This window comes from Vespa velutina, unplaced genomic scaffold, assembly GCF_912470025.1.
Source record: "Vespa velutina unplaced genomic scaffold, iVesVel2.1, whole genome shotgun sequence".
Classification (NCBI taxonomy): Eukaryota; Metazoa; Arthropoda; class Insecta; order Hymenoptera; family Vespidae; genus Vespa; species Vespa velutina.
Genome location: NW_025920071.1, coordinates 691692 through 705876, shown reverse-complemented (window position 1 = coordinate 705876; position 14185 = coordinate 691692). Strand labels below are relative to the sequence as shown.

The window sequence follows — 14185 nt, the reverse complement described above, 5'->3', positions numbered from 1 at the left end:
TTATATGATCATTTAATCGAAGTTATTTACTAGTGAACATGCCGAGAAAGGAAATATAAGAGAATAAAATTGGCTGAGTTAGCAAATTTAATGTCATTACTACATGAAAGTGCTTTTATTCCTTTCGGAGATTGTTCATTGAGGACATCGAGGTCAGGAATGCCGCTCTAAAATTTTTCTTTCTTTTTCTTTATACTTCTATACTCTAATAAGCGACACTAATTATCTAGTAAAATATCGTCTCATATTAAAAAATACGCATGTCTATGTAGATATACAATTACAACACGCGCCAGGACGGCAGGAATCTATCCGGAAATTTCATTTGGACTTGATACTTTAGAAGTAGAATTTTGTTACTATTGGCTACATCGTACTGATCACGGTAAGTCGCCAAGTTTCGCGTTTCTCTATCTCTTTCTTTCTCTTTCTGACTTTATACATTTGATTTTATTCGCAGATTTGGCCAAAACGATTCTCTAAGAAAGTTTACAATTTGGGACAGTTATCCTTGATTCGGTGAAGGAATTCATCATAGCTATGAAAATAAATCCTGTTTGTTAGAATTAAGGAGATATTGATAAAGTGTGAATTAAAAGGAATGAAAGGAAATTAAAGAAGACAATGATATTCCTTTGAAAGTATAGTGTTCAGGAGTAACCAAATAAAATACGTGTTTTGTCGTATATGTATATTTTGTAAATGCTTAAACATAGTTTGAAATGCCAATGAAGAAATCAACAAATGATCTACATTCAAAATATTTGATACTTGTATCAAGTATATTTCAAGTTAAATTTTTGTTTTCTTTATAATGACAAAGTTATTGAAATTGTTATCAAAATATTACACTTATTCTACATATTGCAACATTTTATTACCAGTCATCGTTATTAATATTCGTAACAATATCTGTATTTTCTGTACGTCCTCTATTTCAGATACTTTCTAATTTATCACTTTTATTTTTATAACTTTTATCTTTGATTTTTATTAGATCTCTTTAGAGATATATCCTCTGCTTTCCCTTATTCTATTCCTTTTACTTGTAACTCAAAGTCACTATACCTTTTTTATTTAATTTCTTCCTCCTTGGTTCCCTTAAACTTGTTAAATTTTATTCACTAATTTCATCATTTTCCGTTACATATTTTAGTTTCTTGAGCTTAATGAATTTTAATCCAGAAATTATAAAATTTCACTGAAGCTGTACCCTGAATTCTCATTCTATTTTTCTCAATTTTCGCGATTTCTATCATATTCTTCAAATCGAATATATCCTTAGCTCTTTCACTTTCTATATGTTTTGAATTTTCTTCTATTTTTTTCTTTTCTATTAATTTCTTTACTTTCTTACAATAATTTGCGACATGAGAGTTTTTTAAAAATACTTTCAACTGTAAAATATATATTTATAAATTGGACAATATATTATCATCTATAGAAAATAATAGGATAACATGCTATACTTACTTATATTATACAAGGAACATAAAGGGGAAACATTAAATGGTCATCCTTTGCTGCTATTTCTAATATTAATCGGTAGAGACCATCAGTTATACTATCTTTAGATATTTTTAATATACAAATTAAAGATATTGATTTCATTGGTACATCTTTATGCTTTTTATTAAAATCATAAGATGATAATATTTGAAATCAATATTAAAATATAAATTTTTTGAAATATTTAAAAACAGATACTTTTTTATAGGTATTAATTAATTACTATATCCCAAATAGAAATGATAAAATAGATGTGAAAGTATTTGTTTCCTTAGAAATTTTAGATAACGTTTGCAAACAGTGGAGAAATAAATTGTCGACTCGGTATTACTTTAATTCTTCCAATAATAATCTGCTAATACACAATTAATAATTACCATCTACTTAACTAAATAATTTATATGCAATTAATATGATCGCCAACATACCTGTACTAAAGGATATAACAAAGAGTGTAACATTAATTGTTTTTTTGAGAGTGTTATTGACTTGGATCAGAAAAATAATAAATTCATATGCCTCCAATTATATACTCCCTGAAAGTTACTGCATTCCTTAAATGAATGCAGCAAGCTGTCTGATAAGAGGCATGACTGTATGCAAAGTCAAAATAAATTTCTGTTAAAGAATGCCTCATAAAATTTATTTCTGGCGAAGTATTCGGCGAAAAATATTTGGAATTTTCTACGTAGAAGAATTTTGACGTAGAAGATCCACTAAAAGACATAATTAGAATTTAGTCATTTATATGATTGTGATGATTTATATATTCTGACATAAACAGAAAAATATAACTTTAATAATATTTCAAGTAAAGATACCCTATGAATAGTTGCAATACGTAATGTATATGCAACAACTCGAACAGTTTCTTCATCAGTTGACCAAAATTTTAATAAGACTCTCAATAATGGTTTCTTTAATGAGAAAACATTTCATGTAAGTGCTTTAAACGTATTGTTTGGATGTTAGCTGATGAAACATTTTATAAAATCTATAAAAAATATTGTTATTTTAATACAAACATTGCTGCACATTATTATTTATGTTATCAATATTATAATGATACCAACTGTAATTGAATCAGTTAAATATGATTTTAATGAATCTTTCATTTTGATAAATCTTTTGCATTTACGGCGTGCAACGTTCTGGATGATCATTGTGAACAACCGAATTTATAAATGAAGCGCATGCACGGCCATTGATACAACCTGACACAGAGACTCCCGATTGATGACTTTTTGCCTTGTGGACCGCTTTGTGGATTTGATGATGTCGCGAGATATAGAAGTGCGTTATGTTTATGTTGTGTAATTTTTCTAACTACCGGCTTGACAAACTTTCGCGCGATGCAAAGTAGATCGTAAACAATTAAGACACAGTTAATTGTCCCTGGCTGCCTTTGCGCGCTCGAGAATCGACATCTTCACTAAAGTTTAGCACATGAACACGAAATCCTTGTCCTTGTAAATAGGGCATTTGTTAATCTGAGTTGTGATGTTGGATGAAGTCGGCTTTGTTTGCCGTTGCTTGTAAATTGGAAGAATAGCCGCCTCCATCCTTTCGCGTTCCGTCCATTTCCGTGCGATGTGATTCACTCGCGCTCTTTGCACGAGTTCCTCGTCAAAGCTTTCCCAGTCGGCGTTGGCGACAGAGAATCGCGGTTTTCGCAGCGTGTAGCTATTGTTTTCGCTTTTCTCGAGGGAGAACAAAAAGACATTGTGGTGGCTGGAGGTGTGAGACCCTCCTCAACTCTCCAGTTCTTTACGAACGGCACTATGTTTTCCGTGGCGAGCATAACGTCGATGTTTGACGTTCCTCGTGACGAACTGTATGCTGGCGGATTGCCTGCCTCGTTGATGACAATGGGATTCAGTTCAGGAATCAGTAACTCGAGCGATAGTCCTCGGTCGTTTCGAGCGTCTTCGCTCTTGCTGCGCCAGATCGTTGATCTGGCATTCACGTCCGCATCGATGATTAACTTTTCGTCTCGAAGTTCCGTTGCGATCTTCCTCATCAATTGCAGGTGGGGGTTGATTGGCTCCGATGGTGGAAAATACATGCTTGTCGCCACAAATTGTAGCTGCACACGCGTCCAGTGCGCGTTCGAAAGATGCTAGAATTTCACCGCCGAGATGTTTCTTTTCCCAATGCCGATGGCTGCCCATCGTCGTTCTCGCCGCTATTTTAGCTTCGTGAATGGTGGTAATTACACGGAGTCCGAATCCCTCCGGAATATTGTTCCTACAAACACATGGTTCTTGTAATAACAAAACATCTATGTTTTCCTTACCCATAAATTGCAGGACTTCTTCCGTTACGACTCTGGCCCTCCTCATATTAAGTTGTAAAACCCTCAGTTGATCCGTCGACGGTTTTACGACCTCAATAGTGCGGTTTATGGTCACGGCCGGGTCAGGTACAATTTTATTGACCGTAATCAGTCTTGACGATTATTACCTGCGTTGTTGCCTTGTATGCGAGGCACTCTCTATCTGTCACAGAATGTCCCGCGGGTTTTCTTGCTCGCTTGTAGTTGACGCAAATTGCGAGCTTTTCCTTCGCCTTTGTGAGAGAGTCCATTGGCTCCGCAATGTCCACATGTTTCTTTTTCGGCCTTGCAGTGCCGTGTTATGTGCCCTCATGATTGACACTTATAACATCTGGTTGGCGCGATGTAGTCCTTGAATTTGCAGCAAGCCCAGCCGACATATAGCCGCTCTCTTTTCCTTAAGATATCGCGGGCCTCCTTCGAAATTTCTAGGACATTGTTGCAGCTGTTTTTTTTTTCTTGAAAATCACCTTGCTGCTTTTCGTCAACATTTTTAATTCCTTTTCTTCGAAATTGTGCTTTAGTATCTCCATCCTCGCCTCTTCATCATTAGTGAGCCTCGGTACGAAGAAGATGATGATTCGCGTGCTTCTCTTCGCTGGAAGGCCGACTTTCATCCCCGTTGCTTTTATCTTTTCGTTCCACAAAATTGTCTCTATGTCCGATTTCTTTAACGTCTCTATCAATAGCCCGTTATTCTTGATCTTCCGCACGTTCCGTATTCCCATACCTTCTTCGCGCAGAATAACCATTTTCTTCAGTGTCTCTTTTAAGTCCTCGCTACTTTTCAGGCTCTCATTTTTGCCGGGGAAGATTGCTATAAGATTCCTCGGTTCCATTATGCTGGCCGTTGCAACATTTTTGGCCTTGACACCCACTCTTTCCGCATAGGTTAACGGCTTCTTCGGCGAAGATGGTTTCCTGGATGGTCTCTTACACCATTTTCGCCAACCTCTTGGTGTTTTCCACCATGTCCGTCTAAAGGCATTCGATTTTACCCTCCAGTCTTCCGTTCGCTATCAGAGCCTCATTGACGAGCTCTTTCAACTCCGTTGCCGTGGCGTGAATTTTCCTCTTTAGCGAGTTCTCCAACTCAGCTTCCGTAACTAAGTTTAGCATTCTATCGAATGCTGGCCGAGACTTCTCTTTTAGGCTTATTAAGCTTCTCTCCTCGTCTTCCACGGCAGATTTCTCGACCTACGCGTTTCTTGGTGCCTTTTTCTTCTTCTTGAGAGCCACCGGTGTGGGCATTATCTCGATTTCTTTGATCGGCTCGGAGTCTGAGTCGATCACTTTCTGCGCTTTCCTTTATTTTTCTTTCTTCTTCCTCCGTTCCACCAAGGACATCTGATCGTCGGTGGAAGCAAGTCCATTACGCGAGACAGATTCCTCGCACACTCATTGTTCTCTACTGAAATCGTTACAATTTTTTTTCGTTACAATCGTTACAATGTTTTATAATTTAAAATAATAGAATAAACCTTTCGCAAAATCGCTCTCTAACGCTCGTTGCTTCACAGCACGTCACTTCTTGTCTCATCCCGCACTCACTGTACCGCTCGGGTAGCGCAGGTAGCTGGGAGCAGAGAGAGAGAGAGCTCCGATGTTGACCATACGACATTCGGCAAACGACTATGATATCGAGACAGTGCTATCTTATAGGAGTGACTGAGGAAAAGAGAATAAAAATATGATTGGAGACTTACCAAACGCCAATAAAAATTGAACCGGCCGCCGTGAAATCTCATCGAGCTGTCGTCCGCTGTTGCTTCACTGCTGTGAATGCTGATTTGGAAACGTGTTTTTTCTCGTTTTGACGCATGCTACTGTTGCGTAAAGATTCTATAGCGTAATACTTCTCGTTGAATACCTTATAATGTATGGCACACGTGTGATTATGAGAACGTAGAGTGTAGTAGTGTCCCGTTGTACTACGCACAAATATATTTGTACTACGCACTGCTTTGAAATCGACGAATTTTGAGAAAAAAATTGCTTTTAAAATGCTCGATATAGTCACGATGTCTCCCGTTTGTTTCACCACATTCTCGCTCGCGAATGATTATCTATAGTGCGTGCAAGAATGAAAACTGTTTATTGTTGTTTGTCACGATTTTTTTTCACTAATATTTATCAATATCCGGTTCGAAGGACCATGTTCCATGTTTGATTAATAGTCACGTGAAATAAATAACACACGAAGCTTAACACTTTTTTATTGATTAAAAATAATAATTTTAATCGAAGTACATTCACAAAAAATTACATACTATACGAGTTTGATGAGACAAAGCGTGAGCTCACTTCTTTTATCGATTTCCTTTATGTTAACGTTTTTTCTTAAAAGTTTTTCACGCATTTCTTTCTTATAAGCTGTTACACCAATGTTAACTAAACTATTTACATCACACACACAGACACACACGCACGCACGCACGCACGCACGCACGCACACACACACACACATACTTTCCAATGCTCCCATAGCTGCAACTGTAGTTAAACAATTCTGCCAGTGCCACTCCTATGGAATTCTGACCATCTAATCATTCCATATCTCATCACAGGCTGACACATTGGTATCTTATACTACGTATGCAAGGATACAATAGCAAATAGATAAGTATCTTGGATCTCTTTATTTCACGCAATTGTCGTTTGGTCTATCCCAAATTTCTGTGTCCACTTTGAGAGTTAGTCTCATCTTTGATAAAATATCACTTAGACCTTGTTGAAATTTTGTCTTTAATGTCTACACGTTCGTAGGTGTGGCTATTAAATTCAATTTCACTGAAGCTTTCACACAGAATCACTTGAACTTTCTGCAGTTCTAATCTTTTTCTTTTGCAAACTCAATACTTTTAAGTTATTGATATCCTTAATGTTACCCTTATGTACCAGTTGTTATTAATGGTATATTCATGTTACTATTCGTTTCTATTCGAATAGGCTAGACGTAAGATAAGTTTTCGAACTTTTTGAGGCCACAGACACTATACACGTAAACCTATCGTATCCATTGCATGGGTCCAATATAACTTTGATGTATTCAAAAAAGTTGGGTTCCACTTTATGTGGTTGATGCATTTTGTAGCCGCCTTTGCAGACATACGCACCTGTATTTGTCATCGGCAAAGTTCTGGTTATAGCCTATTTGCCAAACGGTCAGTGACTTGCCTTGCGCGTATTATCTGAAACACGTCTATTGTATCCCGTAGTAGAATCTTGAAACCACTCACCCATTCCCAACTGAGCGCCATTTGCATGCTTGAGGCATCATATCTCAATAACTCCTTGAAGCGGCCAAAAACACCAGAGTCCTCCATTATCGAGGTCATCGCTTCTCCTTCCATCAAGTCCAGCTCTTCCCTCAATTCGAAGCACCACAGTCGAATTCCAGTCATCTATTAGCCAGACTGGGCTTGGCATCCTGCAATGGTCCCCTTACTCTTCCCAGAATCTGAGTACAGAATCGGAGTGGGGGCGAGAATTTCAAGAACTGTCTTGCTGACTTATCGTGCGATGCTGCTGCTGTTGGTGACATTTAAGATAGTACGAATTAATAGTTGATAAGGAAAAATTTGACAAAGAGAAATGGATGTCTCGCGTAGTGGGAAGCAGGTATGTAGGAAGCAGTCTAGAAAGAAAATAAAATTCCAGCTGATTAATTGCATACACTGTGGGAAAATTTTTCACCCAAGCTGCCACAAATTCTATAAAGGTTACGAACTCCAAAAGTATTAGTATTTAGGGAAAAGCAGGGATAGATAAAGAACGGAGAATGTTGATTACAAAGGAGATACATATAGATGATTCTGGAATGGAGACTGAACAGTTGATTAGAAAATTTAGGGAGGAGATTATTAAAAAAAATGATATAAAGAGCACGTTGGATCATAAAAATAGTTTGTAGGCTTATTTTATTGCATGTATTTTTGTACTTAAGTTTTCTTTAAAGGCAAAGTTTTTGAGAGCCATAAATTATAAACTTAGGATAGGATTGTAAATGCACGCTGAACGAACGTTTACCAGATGTCAATTAATAAATAGTTATAGAAATATTCTTTAAGATAATTCTTAGAGATAGTGGATAAATGTTTAGAGTGATTGTTGCGTGGGAACCTAAATTTAAGAATGTTGTGCGTAGTATTTTGTACGTGGGCATAGTATTAAGAGTATGTAAGTGTATGATTGAGTGGGGTGAGTGGTCCAAGTAGTAAGTAAGATTCCTAATTGTAAGTGACAATCCAAGACCGGAATCAAAGTAGACATCTGTTTTATTCATTTGTTCCTTTTACTTGAAATAAATAATCGACACTTATAATATTTCCTTGGTCTGCGAGTTTTTTTATAGATAATATTAACGTCATATATCTATCCTAGTATATCCATTATATCTTTTGATACTACAGAGCATAATTTACAGATATTGTCAAAGACGAGTTGGAGAGGTTTAAGAAAGAAATGAAAGAAATGAAAGAAATGATGAAGAAAATGTGGAATACGATGTCAGGCAAAGTTGCCCAGCGCAGTTACTGTGATGTGACAAAAGAAAAGAAAAAAGGAAATATTATCATAATAAAACCAAAGGAATAACGGAAGAGTGAGAAGACAAAAAAAGATAAAGAATAAAATTTATATCAAAAGTATAAGTGTATCAAAGTTGAAAAAAGGAGGAAAAGGGACACTCATCTTAGCTTGTAAAAGTGAGCAAGAATTAAAACAATTAAAATCAAGTGGTCTAAATGAATAGGGAGTAAAGGGAATATCAAATTATAGAGCCAAAAGGTATTCAAACTAAATTGAAAATTATCAATTCGAGCGAAAAGAAAATGGAATGTGAAAAGAAGCAGATAATAGAAATGATAATAAAACAAATCATTTGGACAAAACAAGAAAAGAATTTTATATGAAAATTTTGAAAAAAATTACTAGAAAACAGAATGAAGACAGTAGTATGGTTTAAATGACGATGTTGAAGAATAAAATGAAAATTGGATGAAGGAAATGTTATGTTGCTGATTATATAAACGTAAAGATATGTTTTAAATGTTGGGGTTTTTATCATCCTGGGAAATATTGTACACAACCAGTAAGATGTTTGAAATGTGCTGATGATCGTAAGAACAGTGACTGTAAAGTTAAGAAAGAGAAGTGTGTGAACTGTTTATACAAGAATAAAATCTATAATTTGAAGATAAATGAGGAGTATAATGTTCTGGATGTCCAACATTCATGAGAGCGATAGAGGAAGAAAAGAGGTAAGCCGGCTGGGAAGATATGAAATAGCAATTACAGAAAAGAGAGTTAATATTATATACAAATGTACGAAGTTTGTTAGCGCATAAATTCGAGATACAACATCAGATTATGAAGAAACTGATTCCTGCATTTATAGTACTATCTGAAACTGAAGATAGTGAGGTGAATATGCGAGGAATTATAATGTGATTCGATGCTATTCTGAAAATAGTAATGAAAGTAGCAATGTCATATGTAAGAAACGATATTAAATATGAAATATTAGTGAGGAAAAAAATGTTGGTGTGTTGCGATAGGAATAAAAGAAAAATTGTATAAAGGGACAATAATGGTGGTCATTTATATCATTTACCGAGTCCATCATACGGTGATTTTGTGAGCTTTTTGATATAGTAAAGGAATTCGCAATGTATAGCATTGAAGAAACAGTATAATGTAGGGAATGTATAGAAGAATGTACATGCAAAGAAGAATGCATAGTATTGAGAAATTTTAATATAGACTTTATGGTAGACTCGTTCTATACAAAGAAATTGTAAACGATGATATTAAGTTTAGGTATGAAGCAGTATATTAATAAACTGACAAGAATCAAAAAGTATAGTCAAACAATTATAGATCTATTTTTTATGAATGAAGTAGCAGATCGTGCGTGGCTAAAATCTGTTTTATATACGAGGAAAGCTGGAAATAATTATAGGTAATTTATTGCTAGAAACTATAGTAAATTTAGTGTAAATAAATTTGTTAGTTTGGTGAAAAACAGAATAGGTCAAGATCAAAATATAATGCAATAAATAGCAAAGCTAAGAAATTTGAATTAATTTGAAGCTAAGAAAAAAAGATTAATAGCAAAATACTTATTGATTCCTAAGGTTTTATTGTTACATTGCATAATCCACATATCAAGATGTTTATATCACATTTACTGAATCCCATGTCAAATTGATTTGAATACTACATTTACAGTATCACTCAATCGTGCTCAAAATATAGGGAATAGTATAGAATTATATCTAATTATTAGTTTAATTATTCATGATTATTGTACTTGTCTAATAGTGACAAATATTTGTAATAATAAATATTTAAATTAGAAAAGAAGATGTGTAATATATGCATATAAAAAAATAAAAGGAAAATATACCTAAACGAATAAGATAGTACTCTAAGAGATCCTTATTGTCGGCGGTTTTGAAATCTACAGTTCACAGTCATTAATTAATCACCTTTTCATAACATAACAATTATTTTGCGTTTACACATTACATAGATTATTACTAATTTAACTATAAAATATTGTCGATGTTTTGGATACTTGTTAACATGCATAATATATTTAAAAATCGATTTCTTTTGCCTATAAACATATTCGTAGCGATATCTAGATACGAAACTCATCGAACTATAATCTAACCTAATTTGCAAACACGTCCATTGATAATATGATTATTTGATTGGTGGATTCAATAAGCATCGTACTCTCATGAGTATTTTATGATATTTTGAAGCTAAGTTGATTTTCTGTCGATCTATCATAATGGTTATATAATGTTGATGGATTAACCTTGTGGCGTTCTAGCTGTCAAATATTAATAACTTATATATACATATATATATATATATATGTTCATATAAGTATATATACATATATATATATATATGTATATGTCACCTTTAGGTAAAATGAAATATTGGATATACTTATCTCTTTTTAAATTATTTAAAGATATCAACGATTAACATGTTATTAATTAATTATTTGTGTATTTAGTTTCAGTTACACCTAATGAAAATAAAGAAGATGAAGAAAGGAATAAAAAATTCAACTAAATCTGCTAGAAAAAGGAAAAAAGGATGGATATTTTGAACAAAAAAATTTGGGAGACGTTGGTTAAGAGTAAGGAGGATGACGATTGACGGAATCATATATATTTATATATATATATATGATTCTAAAGTCCATGCTTTTAATAATTAGGAAATAATAAGATATAAAAAGCCGATGATATTGAAAGCAGTGATAGTGATATGAGTCAAAAAGAATAGAAAAAATCATGAATGAAGAAGCTAAAGGAAACGTACATAGAATTTTATTTGTATTTAAAAGAAAATGATCAAATTCTATTAAATATCTATTTATCTGATTTATCCGATAGTAATAATGAATCTGATGGTGTATTACATCATAAATCTAATGATAAGTTGGAGATATAAAAATATTATATATGTTTAAAATACTAATAGAAAAAAAGAATATGTTCTAATAATATACATTTATAATTTATTCGTTATAAAATCATAGATTGCTAGCGATGAAAGTGATTTTGACTCTGAAGATACTAGTGGTAAATAATATTGATAACATAAATAATAATGTGCAGCAATGTTTGTATTAAAATAACAATATTTTTTATAGATCTTATAAAATGTTTCATCAGCTAACATCCAAACAATACTTTTAAAGCACTTACATGAAATGTTTTCTCATTAAAGAAACCATTATTGAGAGTCTTATTAAAATTTTGGTCAACTGATGAAGAAACTGTTCGAGTTGTTGCATTTTTAATACATTACGTATTGCAACTATTCATAGGGTATCTTGAAATATTATTAAAGGTAAAGTTATATTTTTCTGCTTATGTCAGAATATATAAATCATCACAATCATATAAATGACTAAATTCTAATTATGTCTTTTAGTCGATCTTCTACGTCAAAATTCTTCTACGTAGAAAATTCCAAATATTTTGCATTCTTTAACAGAAATTTATTTTGACTTTGCATACGGTCATTCCTCTTATCAGACAGCTTGCTATTTATTTAAGGAATGCAGCAACTTTCAGGGAGTATATAATTGGAGGCATATGAATTTATTATTTTTCTGATCCAAGTCAATAACACTCTCAAAAAAACAATTAATGTTACACTCTTTGTTATATCCTTTAGTACAGGTATGTTGGCGATCATATTAATTGCATATAAATTATTTAGTTAAGTAGATGGTAATTATTAATTGTGTATTAGCAGATTATTATTGGAAGAATTAAAGTAATACCGAGTCGACAATTTATTTCTCCACTGTTTGCAAACGTTATCTAACATTTCTAAGGAAACAAATATTTTCACATCTATTTTATCATTTTCATTTGGGGTATAGTAATTAATTGATATCTATAAAAAAGTATCTACATTTTTAAATATTTCAAAAAACATATATTTTAATATTGATTTCAGATATTATCATCTTATGATTTTAATGAAAAACTTAAGAAAAATTTGAGAGCAGCATTCCTAACCCCGATGTCCGCAATGAACAATCTCCGAAAGGAATAAAAGCACTTTCATGTAGTAATGACATTAAATTTGCTAACTCAGCCAATTTTATTCTCTTATATTTCCTTTCTCGGCATGTTCACTAGTAAATAACTTCGATTAAATGATCATATAATTTTTTTCTCTTACTACATATATTTATATACTTATAATAAATTTATATTTATTCCATTTCTTGTAAATGATGAAAAATGTACACGTAAAATTTAATAATGATCCGACAAAAGTCATAAACAGTGTATACATTAATTTGTCGTTAGTACTAATATTAACAATTATTAAGCACATTCATTCAATTTCGTAGATTCGCATGTATCGTTATATATCATATATCTGTTTGGTTAAGTAATTTTCATAAAGTTAAAAATATCTTAAGATGTTATAAAAGGAATGTACATTGTCGAGCATTGATTAGGTCGCTGTTAGTACTATTTTGATTGAATTGCTTGGATATTTGCAAATATTTGGGAATCATCAAAAGGATATCGCTGATAAGATTATTAATCGTACGGACAATAGTCATCTCGACGTTCAATGCGGTAATGATTTTAGGTAATGAGCAGAAAATTCATTCAAACTAAACATACGATTGCATCCTAGGAATTTATATTTCTCATTTAAAAATAATCGAAAAGCAATATAAACAGTAACGAATTCAAATATTTTATAATGTAATTAAATTAATATAATTTAATTAAATGATTATAATATTATAAAATTTCAAGTTAGTCTTAATAATAGTATCTATCTGGATAAAAGTTAAATGATAAAGAAATTTTCGACATATAAGAGAATTTAAGTTAATTTTACAGTACTCTTTCCTATCGTTTCTTTAATATAATGTCACTTCCATTATATTAGCAAACTTTGGAGCTTATTGGATGACGTTATTCTACGATGCTTACAACTGAACAACTTTCGTATTATGGATACTACAATTAATAACCATGAAACTTTAGAAGTATAGTAACACTCGAGCATACGAGTAGTAAGGATAGTTAATCGATAATTTTTTTATTTGTCCCCTAAGAGTAAAGAACCAATCTTATTACGATAACATGTATTCAGTATTACTATTCAGGTTTTTTGTAGATAAACTAGGGACAGCCAAGTTAGTTACCGATATGAGAGCATTACGATTTCTTTCGATGTTAGTGGCAACACTGCATGCTGGCAATTAATATAACTGATTCCATCTTGAATTCCGTTAAATAATTAATGTCAAATAATAAAGTTTTAAATACAAGGTATGCTTTTATTTATATAATTATTTTCTTTAATACATATATACGCATATATGTATTATATAAATATACATGCGTGCATAAGCGTGTGCATTCGTGTGTGTTTAGAATCGTGGCTGTGAAATTATTATATGGTAATAACATATAAAAAATATTTTGCGTACGAATGTAAATTTCATCGAAATATCGGATTCAATATATTATTCAAACGCATAAGTTGTACGTTTCTTTCTTTATATTGGGAAATATTTGTGTCGGGGTTATTCGGAAAGTTCGTGCCGATTTTTGATAGGTGGCGGTAAGGACGAAATCGGCAGGAACTTTCCGGGCCACCCAATAAAATTGTTATATAAATCTCTTTAGTAATTAAAAATATTGCGTTATTAACGTGTACTTTGTATGAAAATATGTCTCGATAAATATTTTTATTTTTATTTTTAGTTGAAGTGTTTTATTAGAAGCTTCTATGTTATAACTATACAGTAAAACTGTAGTATCA

The 14185-nt window shown here is 32.7% G+C and overlaps 1 long non-coding RNA gene and 1 pseudogene across 1 annotated transcript; one reads left to right on the top strand and one right to left on the bottom strand.

The window, feature by feature from the left end:
* Positions 1–768: 768 nt before the first annotated feature.
* Positions 769–10449, bottom strand: LOC124957504 (annotated as a pseudogene).
* Positions 10450–10750: 301 nt separating this feature from the next.
* On the top strand, positions 10751–12568 carry LOC124957505. The gene is made up of 6 exons (XR_007103589.1): positions 10751–10787; positions 10881–11454; positions 11526–11725; positions 11810–12060; positions 12137–12260; positions 12344–12568. It is a non-coding gene; the product is annotated as an uncharacterized LOC124957505 (long non-coding RNA).
* The last annotated feature ends 1617 nt before the right edge of the window (positions 12569–14185 follow it).